At 42.8% G+C, this 14,930-nt stretch overlaps 1 protein-coding gene across 1 annotated transcript in view; it reads right to left on the bottom strand.

The window, feature by feature from the left end:
• Positions 1-7,204: 7,204 nt before the first annotated feature.
• The window catches only part of EFCAB11 (EF-hand calcium binding domain 11), a 174,643-nt gene continuing 166,917 nt past the window's right edge, over positions 7,205-14,930 (bottom strand). The window contains exon 7 of the mRNA XM_033191639.1: positions 7,205-7,781. The gene's annotated coding sequence lies outside the window, so the exon portion shown is untranslated. The remainder of the gene's footprint in view (positions 7,782-14,930) is intronic.

Raw genomic sequence — 14,930 nt, 5'->3', positions numbered from 1 at the left:
GCCGCCAGTCAAGGGGGTCTCCTGTGAGAAATGGTGGGAAGTGCAGAGAGGACCCCAAAAATAGAGGGCAGTGCAGGGCTGATGACTGGGATGGAGGATGCATGTAGGTGTGTAGGAAGGAGGGGAGGGGTGTATGTGGGTGTAATTGTTTACAAGTCTCCAGTCCTCTGGTGACATTGGCTTTGTGAAGAAAAAAGTGGTCTCTTAGATGAGCGAGTGATGGCGGCTGTCCCTAATAAAGAGTCACGCTGTACCTGGGAGATGTGTCTAGAATGTTCCACCCACACTAACATGTCTGCCTCGGGGGCCCACTGATCAGACACATAGGGACCTCTGAGACACAGGCCACTGGTTCTGCTACTGGAAACACTTGAAGCTCATCTACATCTGTGGTGCTTCCCCAAACCTAGAGCTCAGACCTGAAAGGCCAGGGGTCTCCAGCCTCAGTGTTGAGGGTCTGAGAATGGACTTTGGGCCAGACTGTCCAAATTCAAAGCACCAGGTCTCCCATGTACCATTAGCAGTGCTCATCCTTCTTCCTGAGAATCAAGACTGTGTCTCTTATAGTTGCCACAAGAATTAAATTCTATGGTTGGGTGCAGTGGCTCAGGCCTGTAATCCCAGCACTTCGGAAGGCTGAGGTGGGCTGATGACTTAAGGTCAGGAGTTCAAGACCAGGCTGGGCAACATGGCAAAACCCAATCTAAAAATACAAAAGTTAGCTGGGCGTGGTGGCATGCGTCTGTGGTCCCAGCTACTTGGGAGGCTGAGGAACAAGGATCGCTTGAACCTGGGAAGAAGAGGTTGCAGTGAGCTGAGGTCGTGCCATTGTACTCCAGCCTGGGTTACAGAGTGAGACTCAATCTCTCTCACAAAAAAAAAAAAAGGAATTACATTCTATAATGCATGCAACGTGCTGAGAACAGTGTTGACCAATGGCAGGCATACAATAAACCAGCAGTCCCTAACCTTTTTGGCACTAGGGATCAGTTTCACGGAAGAAAATTTTTCCACAGATGAGATGGGGGCATGGTTTTGGGATGAAACTGTTCTACCTCAGATCATCAGGCAATAGATTCTCTTAAGGAGTACACAACCTAGATCCGTCTGCACACGCAGTTCACAATAGGGTTCATGCTCCTATGAGAATCTAATGCTGCTGCTGATGCGAGAGGAGCCGGAGCTCAGGTGGTGATGTCTGCTCCTTCACTGCTCACCTCCTGCTGTGTGGCCTGGTTCCTAACAGGCCATGTACCAGTACCAGCCCCAGGGGTTGGGGACCCCTACAGTAAACATTGGTTTCTTTTTTTTTGTTTTTAAGACAGAGTCTCACTCTGTCACCCAGGCTGGAGTGCAGTGGTGCAATCTCGGCTCACTGCAACCTCTGCCTCCCAGGTTCAAGCGTTTCTCCTACCTCAGCCTCCCGAGTAACTGGGATTACAGGCAACTACCACCACGCCTGGCTATTTTTTTGTATTTTTAGTAGAGATGGGCTTTCACCATGTTGATCAGGCTAGTCTGGAGCTCTTGACGTCAGGTGATCCAGCCAACTCAGCCACCCAAAGTACTGGGATTACAGGTGTGAGCCACCATGCCCGGCCTAAACATTGGTTTTTAATAAGTTAATAAGTTCAGTTAATAAGTTAATAAGTTCAGTGCATGTGGCAATTTAGCACAGCACGAGGAAACCCTGTTTCTCCTGCTTCTTATCCCAAAGCAGCTGATATGATTATTCGTTTTGTTCTTTAGCATAAGAATGTTGCTATTCCTGGAATCTCTGATGGAATTACATTCAGCACCTCCTGTCCCACAATGCCTCGTGGCCATTTTGGTTACCTGTTGCAAATATTCTCTATTCATGTAGCCTAATTTGGGACTTTTTGCTAAAAAGGCAAAAACATTTCCAATCTATTTGGCACCCATGTTATAAAGTATCCGACCCACCAAAACACAAAAGGTCTTCATTAATAATATATGGAATACGAACACCGTAGAATATTTCATTGTTGCTTTCTTAATAACATAACATAACATTATTAATCTGTTGCTGCGTTAAGAAATTCATATGTGTGAAAGCCTTGTATATTAAGTTATTGCTCAAACTAGATATATTAAACTGACACCCATGAAACCATGAAAGAAATGTGGTAGAACTGAAAAAATCGATTTTAAATTAAAATAAAATCATTCTCCCTGTCTTACGCTTTGATTTTCAAAGCAGCTGCTCTTTCAGATTAGCAGCAACTTTACCTCCCTATCAGAGGTCAAAGGTAAGCGTGCATGCACCCCAGCCCTGTCTCTACCAACAGACATGTGAAGTAGAGCTGCTCCAATGTCTTCTTTTGGGTGGGGCAGGGAGTGGAAGGTTGATGAGGAAGCAGGGGCTGATGGAGCAGAAGGTGAAGTGTATGGCTCTGTGAGTCCTCAGTTACAGCACTGTCCAAGTCAGCCACAGGGACTGTAAGACTCTGGAAGGCATCATCATAAAAATGCAGAACTGGAAGATTCTGCAGGGGTCAGCAGAAATGGTTAACCATTTCCCAAGATATGATCCATGGAGCATCCGTTCTTTATGATGGTGCTCTCTACATACACACACATACACAGGCACCCACGTCCGACCTGGTTCCATGGTTCATCAAATAAGTCTGAAACTCTGCACATTCTACTCATTTATTGGAGTACCACAATGGACTTCAGAATTTCAAAAGTTCTGTGAACCCCTATATTAAAAAATACCCATTTATCATCTTTGACCAAGTATTTCCCCAGCTCCCCTGGCCATGACATTCTCTGCTCATATAATGCTAATTCATGTATAATGGTGCAATGAACCAAATGTTTGTACCGCCTCAAAATTGGTATGTTGAAATTCTAACCCCCAGTGTGATGGTATTAGGAAGTAAGGCCTTAGGAGGTAATTAAGTCATGAAGGTGGAGACCTCATGAATGAGAGCAGGGCCCTCATGAAAGAAACCCCAGAGAGATCTCTCACCCCTTCTACCGTGTGAGGATACAGTGAGAAGAAGCCTGTCTATTAACCAGGAAGCAGGCCCTCCCCAGCCACCCAATCTGCTAGTGTCTTAACTTTGGACTCCCCAGCCTCCAGAATTGTAAGAAATAAATGTTTATTGTGTAAGCCAGCCAGTCGATGGTATTTTTGGTATAGCAACCCAAATGGACTAAGACAAATGGGCAGTGAGCAATCTTATCCAAATCAACCTCTTCACTGAAAGTTATGAAGAAGAGGAAATTGAAGCCTAAGAAGTGGTTGACTTGCCAAAGAGTACAAGAGATAGGAATTGAGTGGAGCACAGAATTCTGGGTTTCTGATTCTTGGCTCTATACTGCACCATCTTTCAGAGAAATTTCCCTTTAATTCATCAATGTGCCAAGATCTGTCGTTGATGAGGCACTGTGTCAAGCATTAAGGACACTGGTCCCCGGGGAAGCTGGGGAAATATTTGGTCAAAGATGGTAAAAATACAAAAAAGACACTTAGCCTTAGCCTTTGGGAAGTTCATGATCAAGAGTCAGAGACAGATATGGAAATATGCCAATCATACTACAACATGGGGAGGACTCTGAAGAGGCTTCTGTGAGAGTCCAGAAGAAAGTATGACAACCCTCTAAAGGAGCTAGGAGAGTTGTCATACGGGGGTGATGTAGGCATGGGGCCTTGAAGGATGCTATAGCTTGAATGTTTGTCTCCTCCAAAACTCATGCTGAAATTTGATTGCCATTGGAACAGTGTGAAGATGTAGGACCTTTAAGAGGTGATTAGGCCATGAGGGCTCAACCCTCGTGAATAGATTAATGCTGATATTTAGGGAGTGGGTTTATCATCAGAAAGGTACATTTAACCCCCTTTTCTCGCTCTCTCATCCTCTTGCTCTCTGCCATGAAATGACATAGCAAGAAGGCCCTCACAAGATACCGCCCCTTGATCTTGATCTTGGACTTCTCAGCCTCCAGAACTGTAAGAAATGAATTTCTGTTCTTTATAAATTACCCAGTCTCAGGTATTTTGTTACAGCAGCACAAAGGAACTAAGATAAAGGATGACCAGGCATTTTCCAGGCAGTTTGCTGCAAACTGTCTTCCCCTCAATCCCTTTCTAAGGAGTTCCCATAATAGCTCTCTTATATGAGGTACTGTTTGCACACATCACCATGCTAGTGCCACAGGACTCTGTCAGCTGACTGGACCAGGATGGGCTGCTGACCCCAGAGCAGTCAATCTAAAATCTGACTAGCATTGCACAGGAACACCTAGGGAGTGCTGTCTAGGCCAACAGAACTTGCTGCAGTGATGAGAATGTTCTATTCTGTGCTCTTCAGTATGGTAGTCACTAACCACATGCAGCTATTGGACACTTGAAGTATGACTGGGGATATGGCTGTTCAGTGGTGAATTAAATTTTAAGTTTTATTTAATTGTGTTAAAAATTAAAATTAAATAAAGACATGCACTGTTGGCTACCGCATTGGACAGCACAGCCTCAGACTGATTAACAGATTCACTTGGTGATTCTAATTTAAAATACAAGTTGGCTTAGATTTACGATTTTAAGTTGAAATCCAAGCTTACAAACCGTGTTGGAACATTCAAGATATTACAGAGTTTAATTTATTATTCTTAAAAACTTGCTGAAATACATGGGAAGATGTTTTCATTCATTGGAGAACCAAAGGTCTTAAAAGAGAATTGATTGAAAGATTTGAAAGATTCAGAATAAGTCCTCTGGTCACAGTTAAATTAGCTATGAATCACCAAGGAAAACTAGAAAACCCACAATTTTTGAAAATTTAACATTTCATTTCTGAACAGTGCACGTGTTCAGAAGCAATCACAACAGAAATTAGAAAATATTTTTATGAGACTTACAACGAAGATAAAATGTATAAAAACTCATGAGATGCAGCTAAAGCAGTGCTCACAGGAAATTTATAACCTTAAATATATAATTAGAAAACAAACGCTGAAAGTCAATGATCTTAATTTCTCAAGTAACTAAAAAACAAAAAGCAAAAAAGAAGGGAAATAATAATAATTAAGAGCAGAAATAATGAAACAGAAAACAAACAGAAAAGAAAAGCAACAAGACCAAAAGTTGGCATTTTGAAAAGGTTAATAAAATTGGTAAATTCCTAATAAGATCAATCAAATAAAGTGTGATGGTTAATATTAAGTGTCAACTTGACTGGACTGAAGGATGCAAAGTATTGTTCCTGGGTGTGTCTGTGAGGGTGCCGATTAACATCTGAGTCAGTGGACTGGGAGAGGCAGACCCACCCTCAGCGTGGTGGGCACCATCCAATCAACTTCCAGTGCGGCTGGAATAAAGCAGGCAGAAGAAGGCGGGGGAAGCCGACTTGCTGAGTCTTCTTGGCCTTCATCTTTCTCCTGTGCTGGATGCTTCCTGCCCTCCTTGGAACATCAGACTCCCAAGCTCTTCAGCTTTTTCACCCGTAGCTCTCGGGCCTTTGGCCACAAACTGAAGGCTGCACTGTTGGCTTCCCTACTTTTGAGGTTTCAGGACTCGGACTGAGCCACTACCAGCTTCCTTGCTCCTCAGCTTGCAGATGGCCTATTGTGGGACTTCACCTTGTGATCATGTGAATCAATTCTCCTTAATAAACTCCCTTTGGTATATACATATATCCTATTAGTCCTGTCCCTCTACAGAACCCTGACTAATACAGAAAGACAACTGAATATATATTTTATACATGCAGGTAAAATGTATGGAAATGTAACAGAATTATGAAAGCCACCTTAGAGTGATTAATAAAATTTTCCAGATTTATAGATAGAAGAATAGGATTTGTCTATACAGTAAAAGCTTAAGGAAGAATTAGGCTTGTTAACCATTACAACTTTAATGTAGAAAACATGAACTTTGTAAAATCAAATTAGTCCCTGAGTAATCTCACAACGACCATGCTGGTTTTCCAAGGCTATGACTCAGTGCCAAGCTGAGGCCAAGTCACCAGGACTGCAGAGAGAGCAGGGGAGGGCTCCTCCTGGTCTGTGGGTGTGCACCACTCATTAGCAGCCCTTTCCAGACCTGCTGCAGGGCGAATCTAGGAACTACACTTTATGGGTGGATGGCACCTTACAGTTTTCTCAGCACTGTGAGAAATTACCAAGTTCAAAAGAAGTAGAAAGGGCTTTCTTTTCAATAGGTCCAAAGCTAAGGGATTTCTTTCCTTGAAACGTATATTGAAAGCAGTATAATAGAAAGCTGGGGACTTTCCTTTTTTGAATGTTTTCAAAATTCAATTCAAAAATACTTTATATGAGGTCTCTTCTTTGTCAGAAACCAATCCAAGTCATATAAGAGGCTGTGAACACACTTCCCTATGGCAAAGGCCTGACCCCATTAGGGAGGCCATCGTTGAGGGTGCAGACAGAGGGTCCTATAAAGGTGCCTTAAGTGGCCGGATGCGGTGGCTCACGCCTGTAATCCCGGAACTTTGGGAGGCCGAGGAGGGTGGATTGCCTGAGCTCAGGAGTTTGGGACCAGGCTGGGCAACATGACGAAACCCCATCTCTGCTAAAAATACAGAATTAGCTGGGCATGGTGGAGCGTGCCTGTAATCCCAGCTACTTAGGAGGCTGAGGTAGGAGAATTGCTTGAACCCGGGAGGTGGAGGTTGCGGTGAGCAGTCCAGCCTGAGCAGAAGCGAAACTCCATCTCACAGACAAAAAAAAAAAAAAAAAAGTGCCATAAGTGGTGGTCTACACAGGTTTTTGCTAAGCATTCCATAACATTATTCTGAAAAGTTATGTACTCCTTTTTCCATATTTTTGATACCTTAAACTTTTATTACAAATTTAAATAGTGGAAAGGTATATAAGTTCCACCACGAAGTAAGATCTGATTTTTTTTTTTTTTTGAAATGGAGTTCCACTCTTGCTGCCCAGGCTGGAATGCAGTGGCGTGATCTTGGCTCACTGCAACCTCCACCTCCCGGGTTCAAGCGATTCTCCTACCTCAGCCTCCTGAGTAGCTGGGATTATAGGCATGCACTACGACACCTGGCTAATTTTTTGTATTTTTAGTAGAGACGGGGGTTTCTCCATGTTGGTCAGGCTGGTCTTGAACTCCCGACATCAGGTGATCCACCCGCCTTAGCCTCCAAAGTGCTAGGACTACACACGTGAGCCACTGCGACTGGCCAGATCTGAATTCTTTAAAAAATAAACTTTTCACTTTAGAACAGTTTTAGGTTTACAGAAAAATTAAGATAGTATAGAAATTACTATATATCACGCACTCCGTTTTCCCTATTATGAACATTGTATGCGTATGATACATTTGCTACAATTAATGAGCTAATACTGGTACATTATTAACTAAAGTTCATCTTTTATCCAGATTTCCTGGGTTTCCCTTAATGTCCTTTTCCTGGTCTAGGATCCCATCTAGGCTATTGCATTACATTTAGTCTCCATGGCTCCAGAGGTTCCTCTTGTTGTTTCTTAGGCTTTCTTTGTTTTTGATGGGCTGGACAGTTTTGAGGAGGATTGGTCAGGTATTTTGTAGAAGATCCATTCATCTCTTAAGAACATATCTTGGTTGCTTCTAGTTTTTGGTGATGATGAAGAAAGCTTCTATAAACATTCATATGCAATTTTTGTGTGGATGAAATTTTCAAATCAGTTGGGTAAATACCTAGAAGCTTGATTGCTGGATCATGTGGTAAGACTACGCTTAGCTTCATGAGAAATTGCCAAACTGTCTTCCAAAGTGGCTGTACCATTTTACATTGCTCCTAGAAACAAACGAGAGTAGAAATTATCCAACTGAAACAGGGAGAGAAAGGAGGAAGAGGAGGAAGAGCATGAAGATACGGTGGAGAAGAACAGAGAATAAGAGATGTGTCAGATAATATTATTGATATAAAATATATACAACTGGAGTCTGAGAAGGCCATTCTCTTCAAGAACGTGGTAAATGGAGTATTTGAAGAAATCATGGCCAAGAGATTTCTATGTTTGACGAAAGACATAAAGTGTTCCGGAATTTTGGTTTCAATATGTAGTAAGGGGGAAAAATCTGCTCATAGAAGTTTGGATGTCAGCCAAGGAGTGGGTCAGATTGAATGAACCTTAGACGGTCCAATGTATGCAATTCTAGGAATTAAGGAAGGAAAGAAGAAAGGGAACAAGGAAGGAAAAAAAGAAAGAAATGAACAAATCCTATCCCATGGGCCATCCAAGACAAGTGGTAAGAGTGAAAGCTTGGTAAGGAAATGGACTCAAGCACTATCCCTGACACATTTGACCTTAGAAAAGTTATTTAAAATTAAACTTGGCTTCCTTATTTAAAATTAAAAAGATGTTCAAACCTGACTTCTATCTTCAAATGACTGTTGCTATGACAATACACACAATATATTTCCAGCCCCTTGGTCAAAAGTTTTTTCTATAAATTCAGTATTATTGGAATTGCTCTTTCTGAAGTCACATACTTAAGCCAACTTAACTGTTTTGCTCTCTGTTGAAATTTTTTTCAAGGATCAGTAAAGCATAAAACAGGGAGTATATTTGGATTTCAGTTGATGTTTTCACATAAATTAATCTGCATTTTCTCTGAAGTTAGAATAATTTCTTTTTATTCACATTTCTGAGTATTTCATCAACTTAATAATCTAAGAAACATTTTGATTGGACGTTCTATATTTTACTATGCTAAATTGTTTTAAGCTACTTTTCAATCCCTGTGGCCAATCCAATTTAAGTCTGTTTTGTAAGAAAGGTTACTTTGTGAGCTGCTATTCCTAATGCCATTGAATTTCAATTTGTGTGTGTATATGAATTTTTTAACTGCCTAGTTCTGCAATTCCAAACAAATTTCTCAAAAGTTATAAGCTACAAAAGGAAAGTAGCCAATAGTTCATTTTTATTAATCCTAAATTACAATTCTGTAAGTGAAGTGTGAATACCAAGTAGGCTGATTGGTGAAATACACTGTTTAGAATTTATATACATAAGTGAGCGTTGCCCAGTGAGAATACACACCTATTTCAAAGATGCTTCAATTGTTTGCAGCATTTCTGAAACTCCTCTTTGAATACTGCCTTTAGAGCTTGCAGCACATTTTAATCTTTGTCTTTTGAAAGTAGCTTTAATAACACAAAGTAATTTTGATTAAGTTTGGTGATGCAGAAGATGGAAAATAATTTTTGTTTGTTTTTGTTTTTTTGAGACAGAGTCTCACTCTGTCAGCCAGGCTGGAGTGCAATGGTGCCATCTCAGCTCATTGCAACCCTCGCCTCCCAGGTTCAAGAGATCCTCTTGCCTCAGTCTGCCGAGTAGCTGGGACTAGAGGTGCTTGTTACCATGCCTGGGTAATTTTTGCATTTTTAGTAGAGATGAGGTTTCACCATGTTGGCCAGGCTGGTCTCGAACTCCTGACCTCAGGTGATACACCCGCCTTGGCCTCCCAAAGTGCTGGGATTACAGGCATGAGCCACTGCGCCCAGCTTGGAAATTAATTTTTAATACCTACTATGTGCTAGAGGCTTGTCTGGGATTATCCAGTGAATCTGGGTAAATTCATTTTAGGTTGAAAATGAAGGGTCACCATAGAATATGAATCAATGTCCTAGATGATTTTCCCACTGGAGGTAATAATGTAGCATCGTAGGAAAGGCATATGTTTTCCCTCAGGCTGACAGGTTTCAATCACCACCCTGACACTCTTCTCCCATCACCATCACTTAGCCTGAATCAAGTTACTTAGATTTTTCGGGACTGTTTCCTCATTTATAAGAGAAGATGACTAATATCTATCTCAGTAATTTAAAAAATAAAACAAATATACAAAATACCTGGCATAATTAGTCCCCCTTCCCAAGGTGACAAAGTGAAGGGAAAATTTCTCATTATGATGAAGATGGTCCCAGATGTTTTTCAAAATGAGCTTTATTATTTTATGGTTGCATTTTCCTATTATCTTGTCAGATATTAATTCCAATTAATTCCAATTAACAATCTCCAATTGTTACTCCTCTATTGTGGGCAAAGATGTCTTGTTTTTGGTGTATTTAGGAGAAGGGACTGTGTGTGAGTTTACCTGGTTGTGGGGTGGTATGGCAGAGGTAGTTGTGAACAATGGGACTGAAAATATAAATTAATACTCGATTATGGAGGGCTTTGAATGGCCTATTACAGATTTAGACATTATCCAATAGAAAAGATGGCCACCAAAAGCTTTTGAGTAGAGACAAAGTAATTTTGTCTGTGCTATGGGAAGATTATGGACATGCTAGATTAAAATTTGTTGACGGCAGGGTTTGCTTCTTACTTGCACATCTTTTACTCATCTTTATGTCAACGAGTAGAAGAACAAACGACTAGGTGGAAGGATGGAAGGGGGAATAAGGACAAGGGCAGAATGATTAGGAGGGGATGGAAGACAATGCCGTGAAGGGTTTACAGAGCCAGGCTCAAAAGGATTCAGCAAGTGTCTGGATGACGGAGCTAAGGAAGATGGGGGAGACTTGAGAAGAACGCTGTGGCAGCTGGCTTGGATGACAGCTCTGGGTGAGGGGTGGGGCGGTGGCTAGGAAAAAGAAACACAGAATGGGAAAATGGTTTTGAAAATGAGGGGAACAACGAGTCTGATTTTAATTCAACGAGTTTGCACGGCAGTCTGATAGGCAAATGAAAACACAGGTCTGGAGTTGAGCTGAGGTCAAGTTAAAGATTTGTTTGTAGAGTCATACCCATAAAGATGATAGCTGAAATCTTGGCGGTGATGAAATCATCCTTGGAGAATGTGTGGATGAAGAAGATTGGCCAAACACAGGCCCTTGGAAAATGCTCATACTTACGGGATGGTTGTAGGAGAGGAAGCAGGAAAAGACAGAGGGGAAAAAATGGGCACAGAAATACCAGGACAGACCCATGTCATGGAAACTAAAAGGGAAGGATTTCAAAGGTGCAGCTGTCAGGGCAAACCCAGGAGAAAGGACAAGTATGATGAGGTCAGAGAAGGGCTGGTGGGTTTCATTCACTAGCAGCTCACTGGTGACCCCTTTGAGAGCTGCTGCCATGGGGAAGATGGGTCACAGGGAGATGACAACTGGGGGCAGCGGGACCACAGAGCGAAGGGGGCAACAGCCTCTGCTTCCACCTTCAACTGCTTCTTCTTAGTCTCATTAGAAGACTTTTCTCTGCTGTCCTAGTAAATGTTAACGTTGCCCAAGACTGTCCTTGGCTCGATGCTTACCATAGTTAGGGTTCTCTTGGTTTCAAATAACAGAAAGCAACTCCAGCTGGCTTGAGCAGAAAGATTTATTGGGAGGATACAGGGTTACCTCACAGGACCCAGAGGGTTATGACTGGGCCTTGGATACGAGCTTTAACCAGAAGCCAAGCACCACAGGGCTTCTTGTCTCCTTTCTTGTTCCCCTCTCGGGGTCTTTTTCTTTTTTTTCTGCTCTCAATGCCAACTAGCTGCCTTGGGTTTCCAGGCCATATGGTAGAAAACATGTGTGCGACTCACTCCTGAGTCAGACCCACTTACTCAGCCCCTCAGAGGGGCACTGCTCTCTCTCACTCATGCCCACTCTTGGTGTTTCCCAAGGGAAGAGACTGAGTTGCTCAATAGATGTCCACCCTTGGGCCACTCAACTGAAATCAGATCAACAGAGTCACTCCGCACAGACAGTAGCATGTGGACTGGGGACAAAGACAGGGACTAGGACCTGGAAGTGAGAAGCTGGGGAAAAAGCTTACGGGATGAGGATTTGGATTGGGCCCAGAGCAAGTGAAAAGAAGAGGAAGGTAACACGAGTGGCTTCTCATTCTCTCTTTCTGTATTCGCCCTGAGAGCTTGGATCCTCCTAAGTAGCAAATCCGAGGAGCACTCTCCCACTTAGACTATAGTTTACACCTAGACAGACATACAGTTTTCCTCTAAGAAAGAAAATGGGATGTCTGCTCAGATCTTACAAACTTCCCCTCTCTGCGACCAGCCCTGGGTACACCTGGGCGAGTCCCCAGTGGCCACATCCATACCCCCTGAGTGAACCAGATTTGAGTGCTCCAGGTGGCCAATCAGAGCCTCTATGTGGGGTCTCTAGACTTGGAACTGAATGGATCATGAGCCAATTCCTTTTCAGGATGCTGTGAGGCTGTCTGTGACTATGGGAGAGAGGCAGAGTCTGAAGGCGCTGGTATGGTTGGTTCTGGTTATCCTGGAAACCCACGGCACCACTGTTAGTTCTATCAGATAGCCCAGTGTTTTCCAGTACATTCTCTTGCAGTCTAAGCTAGTTTGGGTGGCTTTCTGTCACTGAGGCAAAAAAGAGCCTTGACTAGTCCAGGGTCAAGGGAGTTGCCCAACAGCTATCCCCAACTTGGCCTCTTGCCTGCGGCATCAACTGTAAGAAGTGGCCCCTCCCTTCCCCTTGTCATGCTTCCCGGGAGAAATGAGGTCCGAACAGTGACTGCAATAGGAGGTTATGGCTTTCTGAATGATGCCACTTTGTTCATGTATTACTCTAATTTTGATATTTTAAAAAATCTGAAGTATGCATCATTTATGTTCTGAGATCAGGATCAACGACTCAATTATTCAACTTACGATGAAAATACTTGCTGAACAAAACTCTACCCAAAATCAGAAAGGAACAATTCATCAATTTTTCATCAACTGGAACAGTTCGTACATAAACACAACAGCTACTCAATGATACAATTGATCCACTTTGTTTTTGAAATAAGATTTTACTTCTATTTGATTTTCAATGTTTTCTTCATTTTAGATAAAGTTTAGTTTATTAGGTTTTGAATAAGACTTTATTTTTAAAATGAACTTTTAATTTTAGAATAGTTTTAGATTTATAGAAAAATTATGAAACTAGTAGAGGGTTCCCATATACCTCACCCAGTTTCCCCTACTATTAACATTATATATGAGTAGGATACATTTGTCACAATTAATGAACCAATAGTGATACATTATTATTATTAGCTAAAGTCCATACTTGATTTGTTTCTACTTAATGTCTTTATTTTTATTTTCTTGAGATGGAGTCTTGCTCTGTCGCCCAGGCTGGAGTACAGCAGTGGCACCATCTCGGCTCACTGCAAGCTCCATCTCCTGGGTTCATGCCATTCTCCTGCCTCAGCCTCCTAAGTAGCTGGGACTACAGGCGCCTGCCACCACGCCCGGCTAATTTTTTTTTGTATTTTTAGTAGAGACAGGTTTTCACCGTGTTAGCCAGGATGGTCTCAATCTCCTGACCTCATGATCTGCCCACTTCAGCCTCCCAAAGTGCTGGGAATACAGGCGTGAGCCATCGCGCCTGGCCAATGTCTATTTTTTATTCCATGATCTCATCCAGGATACCAAATGACATTTAGCTGTCACATCTTCTTACGCTCCTCTTATTTGACAGTTTAAAACTTTATTTTTATTGGCCAGGCATGGTGACTCACGCCTGTAATCCCAGCACTTTGGGAGGCCGAGGTGGATGGATCGCTTGAGGTCAGGAGTTCAAGACCAGCCTGGCCAACATGATGAAACCCCTTCTCTACTAAAAATGCAAAAATTAGCTGGGTGTGGTGGTGCACACCTGTAATCCCAGCTACTCAGGAGGCTAAGACATGAGAATCACTTGATCCCAGGAGGCAGAGGTTGCAGTGAGCCAACATCGTGCCACTGTACTCCAACTTAGGTGACAAAGTGAGACTCTGTTTCCAAAAAAAAAACCCAAACATTTATTTTTATTAAGGTTTTCTGCTAATACTTTGTAAGATAATGATGCTTAATGTTTCTAAATTACAAATTTACAATTTGTACCATTTGCTTCACTTAAAAAGTGAATTATAAAGTTGTTTGACTTTATAATTCATGTTATGCATTCCGAATGCTTATAAATGAGAGTATTGATACCAGTATTTTGGAATTACCATCAATAAATGCTGAGTGTCCAGCATTGCTGTTCTTGCACCAGTATAGCAGTTACTGGAGCCGAGCAGGACGGGCAAGACATGGGGAACATGAATACACACGGCTGAGGCTCTGGGTGCAGGACACGACTGCTAGGAACCAGGGGGTGTGCAGCAGAGGGCAGCTGAGCAGCTCAAGGCTTGCTTCTCTGCAGTGAGACTCCCAAGCCTAGGCCATCCTAAAGGGTTCTGCAAACATGTCTCTTGCCCCCAGTACCCTTACCACTCTGTTCTTCCTCTGTATACAGCCCAAGAGGGCTTGCTTGTGTTAGCCCAATCCGTTTTCTTTGTTTTGCACAGACAGTGCTCTGGGACCACTTTACAGTGATGATTTGGACTCAGGGACATTATCTTAGAGAAGTCTTTTTTTTTTTTTTGAGACGGAGTCTTGCTCTGTCGCCCGGGCTGGAGTGCAGTGGCTGGATCTCAGCTCACTGCAAGCTCCGCCTCCCGGGTTTACGCCATTCTCCCGCCTCAGCCTCCGGAGTAGCTGGGACTACAGGCGCCCGCCACCTCGCCCGGCTAGTTTTTTTGTATTTTTAGTAGAGACGGGGTTTCACCGTGTTAGCCAGGATGGTCTCGATCTCCTGACCTCGTGATCCGCCCGTCTCAGCCTCCCAAAGTGCTGGGATTACAGGCTTGAGCCACCGCGCCCGGCCTTTTTTTTTTAATTGAAATTTTTTTTTTTTTAGAGACAGGGTCTTGCTCTGTCATCCAGGCTGGAGTGCAGCAGTGCAATCATGGCTCACTGAAGCTTCAAACTCCTGGGCTCAAATGATCCTCCCACCTCAGCCTCCCAAGTAGCTGGGACTACTAAATGCAGATAATGCCACTAAATCCAGATAACTTTTTATTATTAATTTTTGGGAAGGGATGGGGTCTCAGCATGTTACCTAGGCTGGTTTCCAATTGCTAGGCTCAAGTGATCCTCCTGCTTTGGCCTCCCAAAGTGCTAG

The sequence above is a fragment of the Trachypithecus francoisi genome, unplaced genomic scaffold (genome assembly GCF_009764315.1).
Source record: "Trachypithecus francoisi isolate TF-2019V2 unplaced genomic scaffold, Tfra_2.0 Lachesis_group3, whole genome shotgun sequence".
Taxonomy (NCBI): Eukaryota; Metazoa; Chordata; class Mammalia; order Primates; family Cercopithecidae; genus Trachypithecus; species Trachypithecus francoisi.
Note: the sequence above shows the minus strand (reverse complement) of the source record. Positions and strands in the feature narration are given on the sequence as shown.